The sequence below is a fragment of the Vigna unguiculata genome, chromosome 3 (assembly GCF_037176805.1).
Source record: "Vigna unguiculata cultivar grain cowpea cultivar isolate G323 ecotype 2 chromosome 3, ASM3717680v1, whole genome shotgun sequence".
Classification (NCBI taxonomy): domain Eukaryota; kingdom Viridiplantae; phylum Streptophyta; class Magnoliopsida; order Fabales; family Fabaceae; genus Vigna; species Vigna unguiculata.
Genome location: NC_140794.1, coordinates 25,620,383 through 25,638,793, shown reverse-complemented (window position 1 = coordinate 25,638,793; position 18,411 = coordinate 25,620,383). Strand labels below are relative to the sequence as shown.

Genomic DNA, 18,411 nt, shown 5'->3' with positions numbered 1-18,411 from the left:
TTGTAGGGGATCTGGGTGATAGGGAGGGTAGCGGCAGGGGTTGGGGCTGCGGTATGCCCTGGTTGAGTGGATGGAAAGTGAGTGGGGTGGGTGGAGGGGATGGGTGTTTGTTGGGTGGTGGTAAAAGTGTGAAGGGTGGGGTTATATTCGATTTCCTCCTCTGTGGGCTGGAAGGTTGGGGACCTTGCAGCCTCAGAGGCTTCCTTGGCCTTTCCCTTCAAGGTAGGATCAGCCTCAATCTTTCGCCTAAGGCGAGAGTTCTCTTGCCGCAGCGCCTCCATCTCATTAGCGCTGCGCTTCTTCAAATCTGCTAGCTCTTGTTGCATCTTCGCTTGGTCATCCAGGTTGGCGGCTAAGTCAAGGGTGATGCCAGCAGGTCCTGAGGGACCAGCATCCGCCTGCTTGTTGACTCCAGCTCTGCTGCGGGTGGAAACCATCTTTGGAGAAAAACGAGTACTAAAGATGTTCGTCTCATACCCCATGGTGGGCGCCAATTGTTCCTGCAGAGAACAAACAACATAAATTAGGCACAAGCGTCACCTTACCCATGTAGTCTGCTATTTCCTCAGTTGGCCTCTTCCCGGTTGATACATGTCGATTTGGACCCAGGAGGGGTTACCTGCAGAAGGGACTCCGAAGCTCAAGTGAGTCAAAACTCTCAAAAGGTCAAATCAGTGATTAATGAATGCGTACCTTTAATTACTAGGGTCCACGTGTATTTATAGAGCATTAATTATGTCTGGTTGTGCCATGGGCCGGGCCCTGGCTTGGGCTCTAGTTTGGGCTGTAAGTGGGCCTGGGCCCTAGCCCAGGCCCTTAGGACCTATTGAACGCGGGGGGCTTCAATTTTACTAAGTAGATTGGAGTAGTCGGCCTAGGCCGACTACTTTCCTCGACGGTCTATGCTATCGGTTTAATCTGGTAAGGCTTAGACCAACTCGGCCTAGGCTGACTACTTGAACACCTTGACATATATGTATCGTTTACTTATTTGGTCGAGTTTGGCTAGGTGTGGTACACTAGTCTCCCAGTCTTGGTCGATATGAGTTTTCGGTCAAGGGTGATTATGTGTTGGAGTGCTCACGAGATCGGCTAGGTGTGGTACATTAACCATATTAAACATCAATATAAAAACTCAAAACAAAATGAAAAAAAGTAACATACACACATAAACAACTTAAAATTAAAATATCATCAACCTGGATTGAAACATAAAAAGATAAAAATTGTAAGAAGCAAACAAACACTACAAAAATTTTGAATTATAACACGGGTTTCTTAAAAGGGGTTAGAATAACCTCAAGTAATTTATTTACACAGTAGAGGTTTCCTAATAAACCTCTGGAAAGTGCAAAGGTCTTTTAAATGAAAGCTGGAAAATTTGATTTTCCCTCTCACTTTTTCACAGTGCATTTTTTCTTCTCTACAGTCCATTCTATTCTTTTCGCGTGACCTAACACAATTATCTTTTTCTCATTAGTTCATCTCTATTTAATCTTTCAATTTCATATACAAATTTATGTTTGCCCTCTCTCAATCTCAGTAAAAGATCTTAAGTTTGCCCTTTCTCAATCGTAGCTTCTAAAGCGCAACTTCCAATTTCTATGCACTTTTTCTTTTTGAATCTTCATCCGTCAATCGCAACTTTGGATTGGTAGTGACTTTTTTTTTCACTTTCTTGTTAATTTCTCACTTTTCCTCTTTTATCTAAATCTGTTATGCATTGTGTTTAGTGGCTCTGATTTATGCATTGCAGGTTTGGTTATTCATGTTGCTTTGCAGTTGTTCATAGGTTTGTCGCTTGACCTAACCTAAAGTTATTATAACAATTCAAAGATAGTTGTTGTGCATAATGAGGTTTACTAGTGAGGTCATAAAATTTCCCAGTGAGGTTTCCTACAATGGAAGTGGTATTCGAAACTCTAAAAGGATTGAGTGAGGCATTACACCACTGTAGAACAAAGGTTGGAGATGCAACTAGAAGAGCTGAGATAGTGGCAGATAATCTCTAGAGTCACAGTGAGCTTCCCTCAACTTTCACTTTCATTTATTCTTTTTCTTTTCCCGAATCATAATCTAAATTATTTGATGGGAGACACTTGGAAGATTATATAAGATTTGAAGATAGTATTTCTAATCTAAGATTTGAAGCCAATAAGTTATCTCAATGAAGAGTCAAAATACTTTCTGGATTGTTTGAAATTAGAGAATAAGAATATTTTACATGATAAATGATCAACAAATTTATAAATAAAGGACTAAAATATCACTTCCAGCATAAAACTATAAGATGGTGGATTTACTTTTATATATATATATATATATATATATATATATATATATATATATATATATATATATATATTTGTTTAGTATGAAACTTCCCACCCTGATTAAATTCTTAACTAATGGAAGTGTATGCTTTTATTTAGGAAAGGTTAAATTAAAGTTTTGAACTTTATAGCCTATTTCAAGAAAGTGAGCTTAATTTGCATAGGGTGATGGTATTAGACGGTCAAGTAATCAATTGAAAAAATTTCTAAAGTTCCTATCTTGGCATGGAAGTTGAATTCTCAAACTTTCTCACCAATCATGCAAGAATTAAAAATCTTGCAGGTAAGGTATTTCTATTTGTAGACTTAAGTTCTAATATATTTCATACTGAAGTTTCTTACAAATCTTAGACTTAATTCTAATGTATTATATGTATATACTGTAGTTAGAATTGGTTCTAGTGTTACTGATGCAGTAGTGACTAGAATTATTCATGGAACAAAGGTGCTTAAACAAGGAGCGTCTGATTAATTATTTCAACAATCATTTGGAGTTTTCCCGGGAGATAAGCTCATAATAAAGTCTTTGTGATAGGATTGGTAATTGCTGGACTTAGCTAACAACCTATTTTATTGAATATGGGTATATCTCTCACTGTAGTGACAGGGAGAAAATTCCAAGAACTTGATTCTTACACACACTTTGCACCAAACTCTGAGAGACCTTCTCTCAGCCCTTCCCACAATTCTGTAAACAGAAAACAGACTTAAAAAAACACCTAGACCCTTAACAAACTTATATAGGTCTGTTACAGTTTACATTCCTAACTGTTTCAACTGTCTGTTTGGCCCTCCTTTTGTACACAATACCATATCTATCATTACCCCCTCCATGGAGTTTCACCTTGTCCTCAAGGTTAAATTCGGGGAACTCCCTAGAAATGCACTCAGCTAATTCCCAACTGTTGTCTGAGGGTGGAAGATCCTTCCACTAAATTAAGACTTCGAGATCTCCCTGGGGCGTACGCCTAACGTCCAACAAGTGCTCAGGACCAACTTCCAACATATAGTCGTCAGCCAAAACTGGAGGCAAGGATTGAGGCACTGTAGGTGGTGTAACAGCCTTCTTCAATAACGAGACATGGAATACGGGATGTATTCTGCTATGGGGAGGTAAGTCAAGCTGGTAAGCGACCTGACCAACACGAGTAAGCACCTGATAGGGCCCATAAAAACGAGGACAGAGCTTTTCATTGGGTCGCTTAGCCAAGGACCGAAGCTTATAGGGCTGCAACTTCAGATAGACCCAATCCCCTACCTGATATTCCACCATTCTATGATGTTTATTGGCCTGAATCCGATTCTGATCCTGGGCTTTATAGAGGTTAGCTTTGAGTTCCTGAAGCATATCATCTTGTTCCTATTGTAGTTGATTCACACTAGCAACTTTAGAAGGAATTGTAGTCCCTTTTAGAAGTAGGGGAGGGTCACGTCCGTAGAGAGCTTTAAAAGGAGTCATTTGTGAGGAAGCATTGTAATTGGTGTTGAACCAAAATTCTGCCCAAGGCAGCCACTTGGGCCATTGTTTAGGTTGCGTCCCCGTCATGCAACGAAGGTACGTTTCCAAGCAACGGTTCACTACCTCGGTTTGGCCATCCGTTTGTGGGTGGTAGGCTGTACTAAACTTCAGCTTTGTCCCTGCCTGTCGAAACAATTCACGCCAAAAGTTGCTTAAAAAAAGTTGATCGCGATCAGATACAATGGTTGAAGGAAACCCATGAAGCTTGACCACTTCTTTAAGAAATACGTGAGCCACCTCTGCTGCTGTGTGAGGATGAGAAAGGGGAAAAAATGTGCAAATTTGGTCAATCTATCCACCACCACGAAAATGGTATCTTTCCCTTATGCCTTAGGTAACCCTCCTATGAAGTCCATTGAGATGTCCGACCACACAAGCGTGGGAATAGGTAGAGGTTGGAGTAACCCTGTAGGAGCCAAGGTTTCTACTTTATTACGTTGACAGATCTCACACTGCATGACAAAGTTTTTGATATCCTTCCGCATACCATCCCAATATACCACACCTGCTATCCTTTTCAACGTTCTGAAATAGCCGCTATGGCCACCAAACGGGGATTCATGCAGATCCTTAATAATAAGAGGGATGCGGGAATAAAGCTTTGGTAACACCAATTTCCCTTGATAAAACAATCTGTTTTTCGTCCATTCATATCTAGGGTGAGCCTTCGAATTTACCATAAGATCCTGGATTAAGGAGGTAAGTTTAGAATCTTGGTGAACTTCCTTTTCCCAGGCTTCCCACTCATCAATATGAAAGCTGGATAAAGCGAGGAAATGCCCCTTTCTTATAACGCATTCGCCACTGTATTTTCCTTTCCTGGTCTGTAAGTGATTTCGAAATCAAACCCAATTAATTTCGAGGCCCATTTGAACTGTTCCTCCGTTAATAGCCGCTGGTCATTGAGAAATCGCAAGCTTTTTTTATCTGTAACTACTATGAAGTGACTTCCCATCAAATAATGCTTCCATTTATGTATGGCTTGAACCACCGCCATAAGTTCCCTTTCATATATAGATTTGTTTTGGCTTCTTTCAGACAGAGATTGGCTCCAAAAGGCCAGGGGTTTTCCCTCCTGTAACAAGACAACGCCCAAGCCTTTACTAGAGGCGTTTGTTTCAACAGTAAAAGCCTTGGAAAAATCTGGAACTGTTAAGATAGGCAGTTGAGTGACAGCCTGTTTTAGTGTCTCAAAAGCTTGTTGAGCTTCTGCTGTCCAAAGAAACCCTTCCTTGGTTAATAATTTGGTTAGAGGTTTAGCAATGCTCCCATATCATTGCACAAAGCGTCGATAGTACCCTGTGAGACCCAAGAATCCCCTCAAAGACGTAGGATTCTTAGGGACAGGCCACGTTTGCATAACCTCAACCTTTTGAGGATCTGCTGCTACCTCTTTACTATAAATAATATGGCCCAAATATTCCAAACTAGCTTGCCCAAAACTGCATTTTTTCTTATTCAATCGCAATTGATGACGTTGCAGCACCTGCAAAACTTTTGTCAAATGAGTTGCATGCTGCTCTAAGGTGGGGCTGTAAACCAAAATATCATCGAAGAAAACCAGCACTGATTTCCGTAGATAGGGCTTGAGAATGTCATTCATTAGGGATTGGAATGTAGCTAGTGCATTAGTCAGCCCAAAGGGCATGACTAGGAATTCGTAATGGCCTTCATAAGTTCGGAAGGCAGTCTTCTCAACATCACATTTCCTCATCAAAATTTGGTGATACCCGGATTTCAAATCTAATTTCGAAAAGAGCACAGCCCCAGCCAATTCATCCAATAATTCCTCAATTATAGGGATTGGGAATTTATTAGGGATGGTAGTTTTGTTCAAAGCCCGATAGTCGACACAAAATCGCCACCCCCCCATCCTTCTTTCGAACCAAAATTATGGGGCTTGAATACAGACTGATGCTAGGTCTAATAATCCCAGCATGAAGCATCTCTTGTACCAAGGTCTCAATTTCATTTTTCTGCTGATGGGAGTATTTGTAGGGTCTGAGGTTAGGGATTGTGGCTCCCTGTTGGAGGTGAATAGCATGATCATGATTGCGGCTAGGAGGTAAGCCTATGGGCTCTTGAAAAACTGTCTCGTGGAGCTCTAAAATTGGAAGCAATGTAGCAGGGATATCTAGAGTGTGGCTGCCCTCCTTTTCTTCTCCCCATTTCAGCAGATAACACGATCCTTCGTTTCGCCATTCGTGCAACATAGTCTTCAAGGAAGACTACGATTTTGATAAAGTTAGATCTCCTGTGATAAGCCTCTCTGTATCACCCTTCCTGATGGTTAATTTTAATTGACCAAAATCTGCCTTGACCTCCCCAAGGCTAGCCAGCCATTCCAGCCCCAACACAATGTCTGCCCCACTCAAATCAAAGACGAAAAATTGTTGTTGATCCTGGAACCCCTATAAATCCAATAAAAATCCTTGGCATTTACCTTGGCACCGTACCTTGTGGCCATCACCAACTTCCACCATGAATGGAGGTGTGTCTTCTTGTTGCAGCCCACATCTAGAAATAAGGCTAGAGGAAATAAAGTTGTGGGATGCACCACAATCCAGCAACACCACTACTCGTTCAGACCCAATACTACCCCCTAACTTCCAGGACTTCTTTGTAGTGATCCCAGCCATGGTGCACTAGGAGAGTTGCAAAACTTGCCCCTTTGCAGCCCCCATTTCATCATTGGCCTCAGGTTTGTCTTGAACAACCTCTAATCCCGTCATTTCTTCCTCTGTTAACAACAACATGTGGAGCTGTTTGTTTTTGCAAATATGGTTAGGGCCATACTTCTCATCACACCGAAAACAAAGGTCTCTCTTGATCTTGTCTTGTAACTCAGCCTTAGATAATTTCATAAAGGGTGCCCCTCTAAGACGTTGCCCTCCCGATGTGTTGCTGGCAATACTAGTAGTCTCCCTCGATTTCCCTTTTCCGTCATTGAAATTGACAGAACTTCCTGAGGTTGTTGGCTCCCTGGAAAAACTTCTTATCACTGTATAAGGTTTGGAGGTAGTGGTAGACCTATTCAGAGATGAATAACAAGCCTTCGAATGCACGCGAATCTTCTCCTCCACCATTTGGGCTTTAAGCATTAAATCTGCCAGCGTAGCAAGGTCATACAATTTGACTTCTGCCTTAATGTCATCTTTCAGACCATTCAAGAAGATCCCCACCAAGTATTCTTGCTCAATTCCCTTCAAGAATCCTGCATACATCTCAAACTGCTCAATATACTCATCAACCGTTCCATTCTGACTTAAGCCTATCAAGATTTCAAAAAGGTTCCGTAACATGGTTGGCTGGAACCTTCTAACCACTGCTACTTTAAACTCTTCCCAAGAAGGGTTCTGATGACAGGTTTCCCACCACTGAAACCAGTTGAGAGCTTTCCCTTCCAATGTTACCATTACCGCTTGCATTTTTTCCTCCTCCGTCACAGCCTTCAATTGAAAATATCGTTCTAAACGATTTGTCCAGCCATAGGCCTCCTCCCCCACAAAAACTGGAATATCCAGTTTCCTCCAGCGCGACGAACACAACCCCAGATCTGTTTCCTCCTTCTGACGATCATGAGGACGAAAATGCCCTGTTGAGGATGACTGCCATGTTGGCTCTCCCAAAGATATCTTCTCCACCAGCCCTGAAACCCCTCGCAGCAAGTCTTCAATGCGTTGAAAGCGATCATGATTCTCATTATCAGTTTTATCACGATCTTGCGCCATTTCTTGGAGCAACTTTTCCAATCCATCCAATCTTGCCTCCATTCTTGTATTCACCATACCCAGGTGACGCTGCGATCACAGTGCCAAGATCCCAGCTCTAGATACCAATTGATAGGATTGGTAATTGTTGGACTTAGCTAACAACCTGTTTTATTGAATATGGGTATATCTCCCACTGCAGTGGTAGGGAGAAAATTCCAAGAACTTGATTCTTACACACACTTTGCACCAAACTCTGAGAGACCCTCTCTCAGCCCTTCCCACAATTCTGTAAACAGAAAACAGACTTAAAAAAACACCTAGACCCTTAACAGACTTATATAGGTCTGTTACAGTTTACATTCCTAACTGTTTCTAACTGTTTCAACTGTCTGTTTGGCCCTCCTTTTGTACACAATACCATATGTATCACTTTGCTTGCTACTGATCAACATCCACTGGACTTGTGATTGGGACTCTTTATATATCAAATTTAAGATTAGCCTTTTTGCATTTACATGTAAATTTATGAACAATGTTTGTTGAGAAATCAATTCAGCTTGTTGATTCTTCTGTTCTGGTGTATAAAGTTTGTTCAATTAAGTTTTAATAAGAGAAAATGAGTAATCACAATACTCTCTCATTCACACATTTTTCATATCATCTTCCAAATACACTAAAAATAAGCTCAACTATTTCAAATCTTTTAATCAAGGATGAAAATTGAAAACCATTTGGATTTCTGATATTTTTGCGTGGTGTTATAAATAGGTGGTGGTGCAAGTGGATCTGTTAAGCATGGTTAGATGGAAATATACAACTACCAAGGTAATTGATATTTCATCTCAATTACTATTTTACTGGTAGACCTACATAAGACTAGTGCTTTTCCTGCAGTAAAATAGAGTAGACTTAATAATTGTGAAAATTTTAAATTTAAGTGTTGGAGTTGTATCATAAAATTGGAATTAAAGTAATAATTATTTTAATTAAAATTTAACAATGATTCTGAAGATGAAACCATAATATAAAAATTTAACTTATAGAATGTATGGATTAAAATTTAACAAATTTATTTCTATATATGTGCACTGTTAGTTCATGTTTTGCTATTATGGATCAAAGTTACCTTGGAATGTTTGCCCAAACACTACTTCAGAGTTTTTATACTTTTTTAGACATTTCTTCTGTCATGGACCCATGTTTCTGCTTGGAAGGAATAAAATGTACTGTTAACATTTCATAGACGTATTAACTGACTGGTTTCATACACATACATCTTGTCCATGCACTTGATCATTTTCTAAAGCTTAATAATTTCAGATATTTAGTTGCCAAATTTGGATGTGATTCTAGAACACCTGACTAGTGATGTAATCTTACAATGTAATTAGACATTTGAATGAGTTTTGAAATAACACTATCAACATGTGTTTTAAGAATGTATCAGAGCCAAGGATGTAATATAGAATTTTGAAAAGACGGTGATATACTATATTAAGGAATAGAAGGAGTTATAAGTTACAAATAAGGAAATTTTGGGGAAGTAATAATACAATTTCATGTAATAAGTGTAAGACCCATGGAATTTAATTAAATAAATAAATAATTAATTAATAAATGCGGGTAGTGGAAGCCTTTATGACATTAAATTCTAAATTAGATGACGTAGAAAAGTACTAGCTTAAACGGTTGAGAGTACTTGATTTTGTGAGGGGACTTGGGTTCAAGTCCTATGTATGTCAATTATGTGTTTTTTATTTGTTATTATTTTTAAATTACGTTGATCATGATTGAGAATAATATAATCATTGAATTATATTAGTTATCATAAAATGTGAAATGGTTGAATTGTTGAGCCTTGATTTGGCTTTGGCATGGTTATGGGTTTAAATCTTGGAGAACCCAAATTAAACTTTATTTTTGCTAAACTTAGTTTTGGCATGGATATGAAGGGGTAGATGAAACCCTAGTAGCCAAGGGTGGCTGAAAAACGGACCATAGAGAATCAATGAATGGTAATAAACATTACCATCAAACCTTAAATTCGTTTTTGGTAATTTACCTAGCTTTAAGGCACCATTTAAAAAGTCAATTTATGATAAGAGGAAGGGTTTTGGCAAGCTGTGATTGTACTGAAAAAAAAAAAAGAGCACGAATTTTGAGAGTAGTGAGGTTTGAGTGAAGCTTTGAAGCTGAATTGGGAGAGAAAACCAAAGGGAGATCATTGGTGATCAAGAAAGAATTCACAACACGAGTCTGTAACCCAGTTCTGGGTTTTTTCTGATGAACTGCCTAGCAATGATGAATACCTGCCAGGCGACACGAGTCTGTTTGGCTAAATTTTGATTTTTTATGGGTTCTGGGCTATTCTAGATCAGTGGAAAGGATGTGGAAATTATTAACTAAGCAAATGGGAATGAATAGTTGTGAAATTCTGAAGTAGTAAGAGGTATGTTGACGATTTTGGTATAATCTCTAATTATGGGTCGAATAATATAAGGTTCTTAGATTTTGGAATCGTTTGCGGAGTAGATTTGATTGGTAGTGAATTGTTTATGTTAATTTAACACTAGAACACAACTCATTGTAGTGAGCTTGAATGAATTGGTAAACATGGTGATGACGATGAATTCATGGTTCGTTAAGTGCATGGAGGGATTATGGTTTTCCAGAATTTGGTTGCACCGCCTGGCGACAGTCTAGGTGCCGCCTGGCAGCAGGCTAGGTGCCGCTAGGCGCCATCGTAGGGGTTCGAGAATTATGTGGTTGTTAGGTGCAGGGGAGCGTTGGGCTTTTTTTCAGTTCGAGTAGAACATGAATAAGGGTTTTGGGTTATATTTGGAGTAGGCAATGATAAATTAACATGTGCATGAATTAAAGTCCTGGAATTTAACTTAAGCTTGGGTTGGTTTGGAGAGAAGGGGATTAAATAAGGTGTAGAGGAGATTGGTTGAATTAGTATTGGAAATAATTGCTGTACAATTCGAGGTAGTACTTGTTAGCCTGAGATGTTGCCTAAGCTCCGAGTGGAATTAAAGGATATGGAAAGTATGCTTAGCTTATAATCTGATATTAGGAACTAAACAACTAGTACTTAGTGTAACATCCCTTCAGGATATTACGGATTTAAAATAAATAAAATAATTAAAGTCATAAGAACGTCGCATTTATGAATAAATCTCATTTTCCAAAATCGCAGGAAATTTAAAACTTTATTATTAAAATAAAGCATCCATAATTCGTAATACAAAACTGAAAGTCTAATCCAAAATAGACCATGAGCCTTTACAATTTATTTCAATTCAAAGATAGAAAACATAAATATAAAAATCCCACGCTATCCCCCACTTTGTGTCTAAGCATCACCGGCACCACCTGCATCAACATCCTCTGCTCACGTGTACCGCGCACACGATCATCGCCAAACACAAGCAGATAGGGTGAGCTTAATAAAAATCAACATACAATCATATTTATATACATATATGTAGTCACTTATAAATTTTATGCAAACATCCAAATAAAATCTCTCACTCTATTCCATATCACTTGGCCACAACCAGATCATTCGTATTCTAGCTCTTTAAGTAATTACCCCAAGGTAATTTGCTGCCAAACTTATCAGCCACAACTGACAGAGCACATGCAGGAAACCATTGCTACGGATCACACACAGTAACGCTAGGTGGAGTTCCCAAATATGAACATAGTTCGTAACGTCCCAAGACTACCCAACTCGTCAACTATTTACTAAGGAGGCCAATCTATCTGGACCCATCCGTATTGGCCACAACCAGCGCACTCACACCGGCAACACTCGTCAACCCGAGCTCAACTCAAGGGTTCCTCAATCGCTTGGCGGGGGACACGTACCGCCAGGCACCAAGCACCTTAAAACCACCAACAATTGAAGGCACCGTCTGGCGGGACAGTTCACACCGCCAGGTGCATCCATGCTAAGACCTCACTGAATCCACCACAACCGCCTGGCGTAACTGCATTCACCGCCAAGCGGACTCGCACCAGACTTCATTGACGTTGTGGCTCTCACGTGGCAATCTAACAGTCACCCCAGGCACCATATCAGTACTGACGCTATACTGGTTTCTTTGAAAACCTGCACAGATTTAGTTCCCCAACCCAGCATCCAAACTCACGCCTTTAACCAATTTAGTGGAATGGCTTTCCCAGAGACTAACCTGTCATAAATTTCCTACTTCCACACAAGATCAACCTCCCAAGCTTACAACCAAAGGCTCTAGTTAACATTCTCCTTATTCCACTTCACCATAAGATAATGCACACCTTCTTCTTAGCCTTGATTCTAATCATCACAGTCATTTCCAACCCAATCCAAGTCAACTCCCTTTAATTGTCACCATTCACTCCCATTTTAACCTTAGCTTGGAGTTAAATCCCCCTTTTACTTTATCTAATCCTTTAACAACACTTCTCTTTTAAGCTAAACCCGCTTCACGAAATGAGTGAAGTTTCTAGCCCCTTGCACCTAGAGGATCTAATTCCATAATTTTCTCCTATGTCTTGAGTTTTTATAATCCATACCTATAATAGATAATGTCATTACACTCTCAGTTAATCCCAACCTCTTTAAATCATACCCGAGAATGCCATCATCATTTTCCCTATATATCTCTGAGTCAAGTATTCTATTCCAACAAAAACCGGGGTAACACACCCAAAACCATCACTGTGCTTCGCAGCCACACAAACCTGTTGTCTTTGTGTTGGCACCTGGCAGCAAGCCCCGTGCCGCCAGGCGGTACGTGTGTTTCTGGCCAATTCCCTAGAATTCCCGCACCTACGAGGAACTCCTCACACCTTTTCAATGTGTTTCTCTACATACCTCATCCAGTTCTCTCCCAAGACACATTAACAATGAAACCATTAATCATCTCGACCAATCCCAGCAACAATTTTAGTGTGATTAACAACTAATACCCCAGTTCTACAAAATCCCTAATTCTGCCCATCAAAAACTCCCATTACTGTTTCATTCATTCATACGCCCCATGGTGTGAAATCAATAGCCATTTAACAATCAAACATCTTTAAATGGTTGAACTTAACTATTCCTCCGATTAAAACAACCTAGATTACAGAAATACCAAGAACAAGTCAATTTGACCCGCGCCGTTTGGCGGTTCAATCAATACCGCCAGGCGCTTCATCCAACAGACCCAGAATTGAGTAAAACGCCATGCGTCGCCTGGCGGCCGGGAGTGTGCCGCTAGGCGGTTCCTTTCCAGGAACCCAAAACCACATTAAACACATGTGCTGCCTGGCGGCTATGAACAGCCTGTAGGCGGTTTCTGGAAATTTTCAAGAATTACGAAAATGCAACCAGAGCAAGAAAACATGCACACAGTTTATACCATCATTCATACAGTTCATAGTCAAACATAAAAATTGCGTGTAAAACTCCCCTAACTTGGAATTCCTTCGCTTAAAATATAGTGCTTGAGTTTTTTCCTTGAGTTCCAACAACTCCTCTAGCTCTCCCATTGTCCAGCCCTTCAATTCCACTCCCTACTCACTGTTTCTCTCTGAATTCGTGCAACCCTCAATACCTCAAATGTTCAGACTCCAAAACCCTCCTTTCTCTCACAATTAGCCTTTTATTATTGCCCTTAATGCTTGTTTAATTACCAAAAACGAAAAATAAAATTAATGGTAATGTTTATGACCATTCAATGATCTTTTATGGTCTGTTTTTCAGCCCCTTCCAAGCTTCCTAGTTGCCCATTCATCTAGGTTTCCATCAACTCTTCACATTCAACCCAAACTAAGATTTAGCAAAAATAAAGTTTAATTTGGGTTCTCCAAGGTTTGAACCCATCACCATGCAATGCCAACTCAATGCCAAACCATTCAACTAATGCATATTTCATGCTAACTAATATAATCCAAATATCATATTATTCCATAACATGATTAACATATATTTAAAACAATAACACACAAAACAATAACACACAAAATAGGCATACATAGGACTTGAACCCAAGTCCTCTCACACAATTAAAGTACTCTCAACCACTTGAGCTAGTACTTTTTCACGTCATACCAATAAAAAATTAATGTCATAAATGATCTTCCCACCCGTATTCATTAATTAATTAATTAATTAATTAATTAAATTTTACGGGTCTTACACTTGGTAATTTCTCATAAATGGTGTAGTCAGCTTAGACTATATGAAACTTGAACCTCTGGTGTGTTTTGGATTAGGCCATAGTTTCCAATTAGGCCATGGTATGGTGAAGGTGAATTATGGATTGTAAAACATTATAAGAATACTCAATTTGACGAGCTAAGTTGAGGGGGGGAAGAAGGTTAGAAAATGTGAAAAGGCACTAAGACATTTTAAACCACTAATCACATTTTTCTGTTATAGTGCCTAGCGATAAGGAACGACCCGCCAGGCGATAGTGGATATCTAGAGGCCAGTCTGCATGTGTGGCACCTGACGGCAGAGGAAGTTTCGTTAGGCGATAATTGCAGAGACAGTGAGGACTCAGGCGCGTGGCGCCTAGCAGCAGAGGAAGTCCCGCCAGGCGATCGTTGCAGAGAAAATGAGGACTAAGGCGCTTGGCGCCAGGCGGTACGTGTCCCCCGCCAGGCGGATTTACTACAACAGTATTGGTGTTTCATACTGGATGTGCGTGATCTACAAGGTTTTAGTGATGCTTCAAAGGTGGGTTGCTGGTGTTCCTTGAGTTGAGCTCGGGATAGGGGTTAAGCACGTGGCATTCCTCGAGTTGACTCGGAATGGCATCCCTCGAGTTGAGCTTGGGATGGTGGATGAACACGAGGAACCCTTGAGTTGAGCTTGGGTTGGCGAGTGTTGCTAGTGTGAGTGTGCTGGTTGTGGTCAGTATGGATGGGTCCAGATAGATTGCCCTCCTCAGTAGTTAGCTAACGAGTTTGGTAATCTTGGGACGTTGCGAACTACGTTCGTATTTGGGAACTCCACCTAGCGTTACGGTGTATGATCCGTAGCAATGGTTTTCCACATGTGTTCTATCGGTTTTGGCCGATAGGTATGGCAACAAGTCATCTTGAGGTAATCACTAGAAGATGTAAAACACGATTCACATGGTTGTAGCAATGTGGTATGGAACTAAAGAAATGAAATTTCCCCTGATGTGAATGTTGTGTTATATATAAGTGTTTTATATATGTGAATATATATATATAATATATATTATTATGTTTGTTTTGTTAAGCTCATCCTATCTGCTTATGTTTGGCGATGATCGTGTGTGCGGTACAAGTGAGCAGACGATGTTGATGCAGGTGGTTCTGGTGAGGCTTAGCCACGGAGCGAGGGTATCTTGGGAAGCTTTTATATTTATGATTTGAAATATTTGTAAAAACTTATGAGACACTTTTATATTATTTCCAGTGTTTATAATCTTTGGATTTTGGTTAATTATTGGAAGTAATAAAAGATTTAAATTTTCCGTATTTTTTGGGAAATGAGGTATTATTAAATGAAGCTGATTTAATGTTTCTTTATTTTATTTATTTAGATCTCTAATATCTTGACAGGATGTTACAACAAGTAATAGGAAGGGAAATCAATTCATTCTTGATTGCATATTTAAGTTGGTTTTTTAATTTTTTATCCTCTTGTTAGGCTTGATTTCATCCTCTTAAAGGAGTATAATCTTTATTAAAATAATTCTAAATTCTAAAATGTTTTTTGGATCCCGGAATGGGTTTATCTTTGCTTTTCTCTAAAATGTTTTCTAGATGCCTAGACATTTTAGTTCTGATGTACACACCATCCATAATTCCTCTTCTAGATGGGACAAGTAATTGATCATAGTAACATTTGTTCACCTTCACGTCATCATCTATCTCATCCATCATAGCATACCTTTTTATAGCTGATACAATTAAACTGACCAATCCCTATATCAAGCAAGAGAATGACAAAAGACTGAGCATTTATAAGTGTACATGTTCGTAATTGTTTTGAATCTGTTCTACACTGGCTATCAAGTTATAGGACCCACCAGCTTGTTGCATACCACTAGAGAGGCACACAAAAGGCTAAGAATATTGGTTGGTAAACCTTTATCAATTGATGGACTGAAAAATTATTTTCATTTTAGTAACATACAAGCAATGCAGATGCAAGCATGAGGTCAATGGGAAGGAAGGAAAGTCCTGGTTCTTGAGGAGGCTTCTATAGTTGAGTGGCACTAACTTTTCAAACAAAGAAAATTTCATATTTCGTTATATTTACATTCTTATTCCATACTAAATGTTTGAAATTTTGAATATTATAGTTTACTCTAAAAGTGATTGGAAGTATGATCATGAGTTTAGAGCCTTTAAGGGGGGAGTAAGAAAAGTTTAGATCAAATTTTCAGATTATTTCTTCCTCATTTGCATCACTGCCTTTTAAACTTCCAGGAACAACTTTTCATCGTGGCATCAAGGTAACAAAGTACTACAAAACTTTCCACCTAGAAATAAATAGGTGCTTTGGTTCAATTACTAAGATAACTTAACTTTCTTTCACTTTGATGCATGCTATGAATGTGTGTAGGTTCGAGATAGGATGTATGAGATGTTGGATTCTACAATTTTGCGGAGAAGTGGCGAAGACTTTCAACAGGATTTCTTAGGATCCTTAGTTATGAAACACTACAAAGATAGAGAAGAGGATGAAAATAAATTCACAGATAAGCAATTGAAGGATAATAATTAACTATGTTGGTTGCAAGCCATGATACCACAATTGCTGCTCTTACATGGCTTATTAAACTTCTTGCTCAGAATTCGATTGTTTTGGAAAGCTTGAGAGTATTGAAGACCCTATACAATATTCTCCATTTTGTGTTCAAAGATTTTAAAATTTAACTTCTTGAATTTGCAGGAAGAACATAGACAAATTGTGGCCAAAAGAAAAGTTGGAACAAATCTTACCTCAGGTAGAAGCTAATAACATGCCCTACACAATCAAAGTGAGTAACAATAGTTTTATTTTTTAGGTAACTAATATTTTTTTTTTTACACTATAAAAAAAGTTACTAATTATGGTTATTTTTTATTTTAGGTATCTGATACATGGAGTATTCCTAACGAATAAACAAATTATTTAGATAAAGATTGATAATTGAAGAATGTTATTAAACTTTCACTATTTTATTATTATAAAGAAACAAAGATATTGTAATATTTACTTGAACTTATAGACAATGTTCCTTGATTTATGATTGTTATATCTAGTTATAAACAAATATAAATTTTTTTATAATTTTTTCTTTTTATTTGATATGTTTTAAGAATTATGTGATTAAAAAAGTGCAATAAATAAAATTAAGGGAATTTGAAACATAAAATAAAAACATAAATAAATAATGAATTGCATTGCAAGGGTAAAATACTTCACCAGGGATTTAAAATTACTGAAAAAACTAGCAAAAGTTTGAAATTCCTGAAAAGTATCGGGGTTTCTAGAATCGTCGGTAAGTAATAGAGGTTCTAAATCTGTCAGCAAGTAATGAGAGTTTCAGAACTGTCGGTAAGTAACGGGGGTTCCAGAAACCTCTGGTAAGTAACGGGGTTCTAAAAATCGCCCGTAAGTAACGGGGGTTAGAGAAACCGCCGGTAAGTAACGGGGGTTCCAGAAAGTGCCACTAAGTAACGTGGGTCCTAGAAATCGCCGGTAAATAATAGAGATTCCAAAAACCGCCGGTAAATAACAAGGGTGTCAGAAACTGTCGATAATCCATTAACAACGTTGGTTTTTTCTAGAAAAAAACCAAACCGCGGATAACGCCTTTAACGGAGTTAAAACCGCCGGGAATGCCAAATATAACACTCTTTTTCTTCAACAACAAAACACATTAACCAAATCACAACTCAAATTGCAATTTTTTACCTTTTATTTAAACGATGCCCATAAACACAAATATTCACCATAATTTTATTTGTTGAAAAAAAGAAATAACATTGAAATGTAATTCAAAAAATTGCATAATAAAAAATAAACACAATTTTGGGAGTAAGAACATAAGCATAAGAGACGGGAAACACTTTATTTTCAACAACCAACCACATTAAGCAAAATCTCATTCACAAATTCTTGTCTTTTAATTAAACGCCCCCGTACACACATATACTCATCTTGTTTTTGTCTACTAAAGAAAAAAATAACATTGAAATGTAATCCAGCAATTTTGCATAATAGAAAACAAAACACAAATTTTGAGACTAAGAACGTGAGCATACAAACATGAATATTTTGAGAGTAAGAAAACCTAGAAAAAGAACAAACTCCAAATAAATAAATAAAACAAATGCTTTTCTAAAAAAAACAAACCACTAAGCATTCCTTCAAAGAGGCAAACTAAGCTTCAATCGAAAAAAGAAATGGTTAGCATTTCTTATGTGGTTTTGAACATGTGAAAATCAGAAAACAACACAACATCTTTCATGGGACAATTGCGAGATATACAAGAATGTATAAAAATGAAAAGAAAGAAACACGATGTGCCAAAGAAGAAGAAAACCTAGGACAAAGACGAGAAATGACGGAGAAGAATGATCAAATTCGTCACTTCCCTTCTTCCTTTCTACGTGGACAGCGAAGCAGAAATCAACAAGAACTGAAAAAGACAAAAAAAAAACCACTATAAGCGATAGGTATATATATACACATGAGCATTTTGGGAAAGCAAAATTTAAAAATCACAAAAAAAAAAAAACTACGCAAAAAGACAAGTGTCATCGTCGTATAGTCATGGATATTTTGGAAAAGCAGAATTTGAAAATAACAAAAAAAAAAGACTAAGTATCACCGAAATAG

General features: G+C 38.3%; 1 long non-coding RNA gene across 3 annotated transcripts; it reads left to right on the top strand.

Annotated features, from left to right (window-relative positions):
• Positions 1-1,292: 1,292 nt before the first annotated feature.
• LOC146887636 (uncharacterized) lies at positions 1,293-16,467 on the top strand. 3 transcript variants are annotated; one of them, XR_014993822.1, is made up of 6 exons: positions 1,293-1,654; positions 1,757-1,792; positions 1,888-2,019; positions 8,334-8,390; positions 14,868-16,036; positions 16,147-16,467. It is a non-coding gene; the product is annotated as an uncharacterized LOC146887636 (long non-coding RNA). The 3 variants fall into 3 exon arrangements; XR_014993824.1 differs by lacking the exon at positions 16,147-16,467 and having other exon boundaries at positions 1,325-1,654; positions 14,861-15,053; XR_014993823.1 differs by lacking the exon at positions 16,147-16,467 and having other exon boundaries at positions 1,326-1,654; positions 14,813-15,053.
• Positions 16,468-18,411: the final 1,944 nt, after the last annotated feature.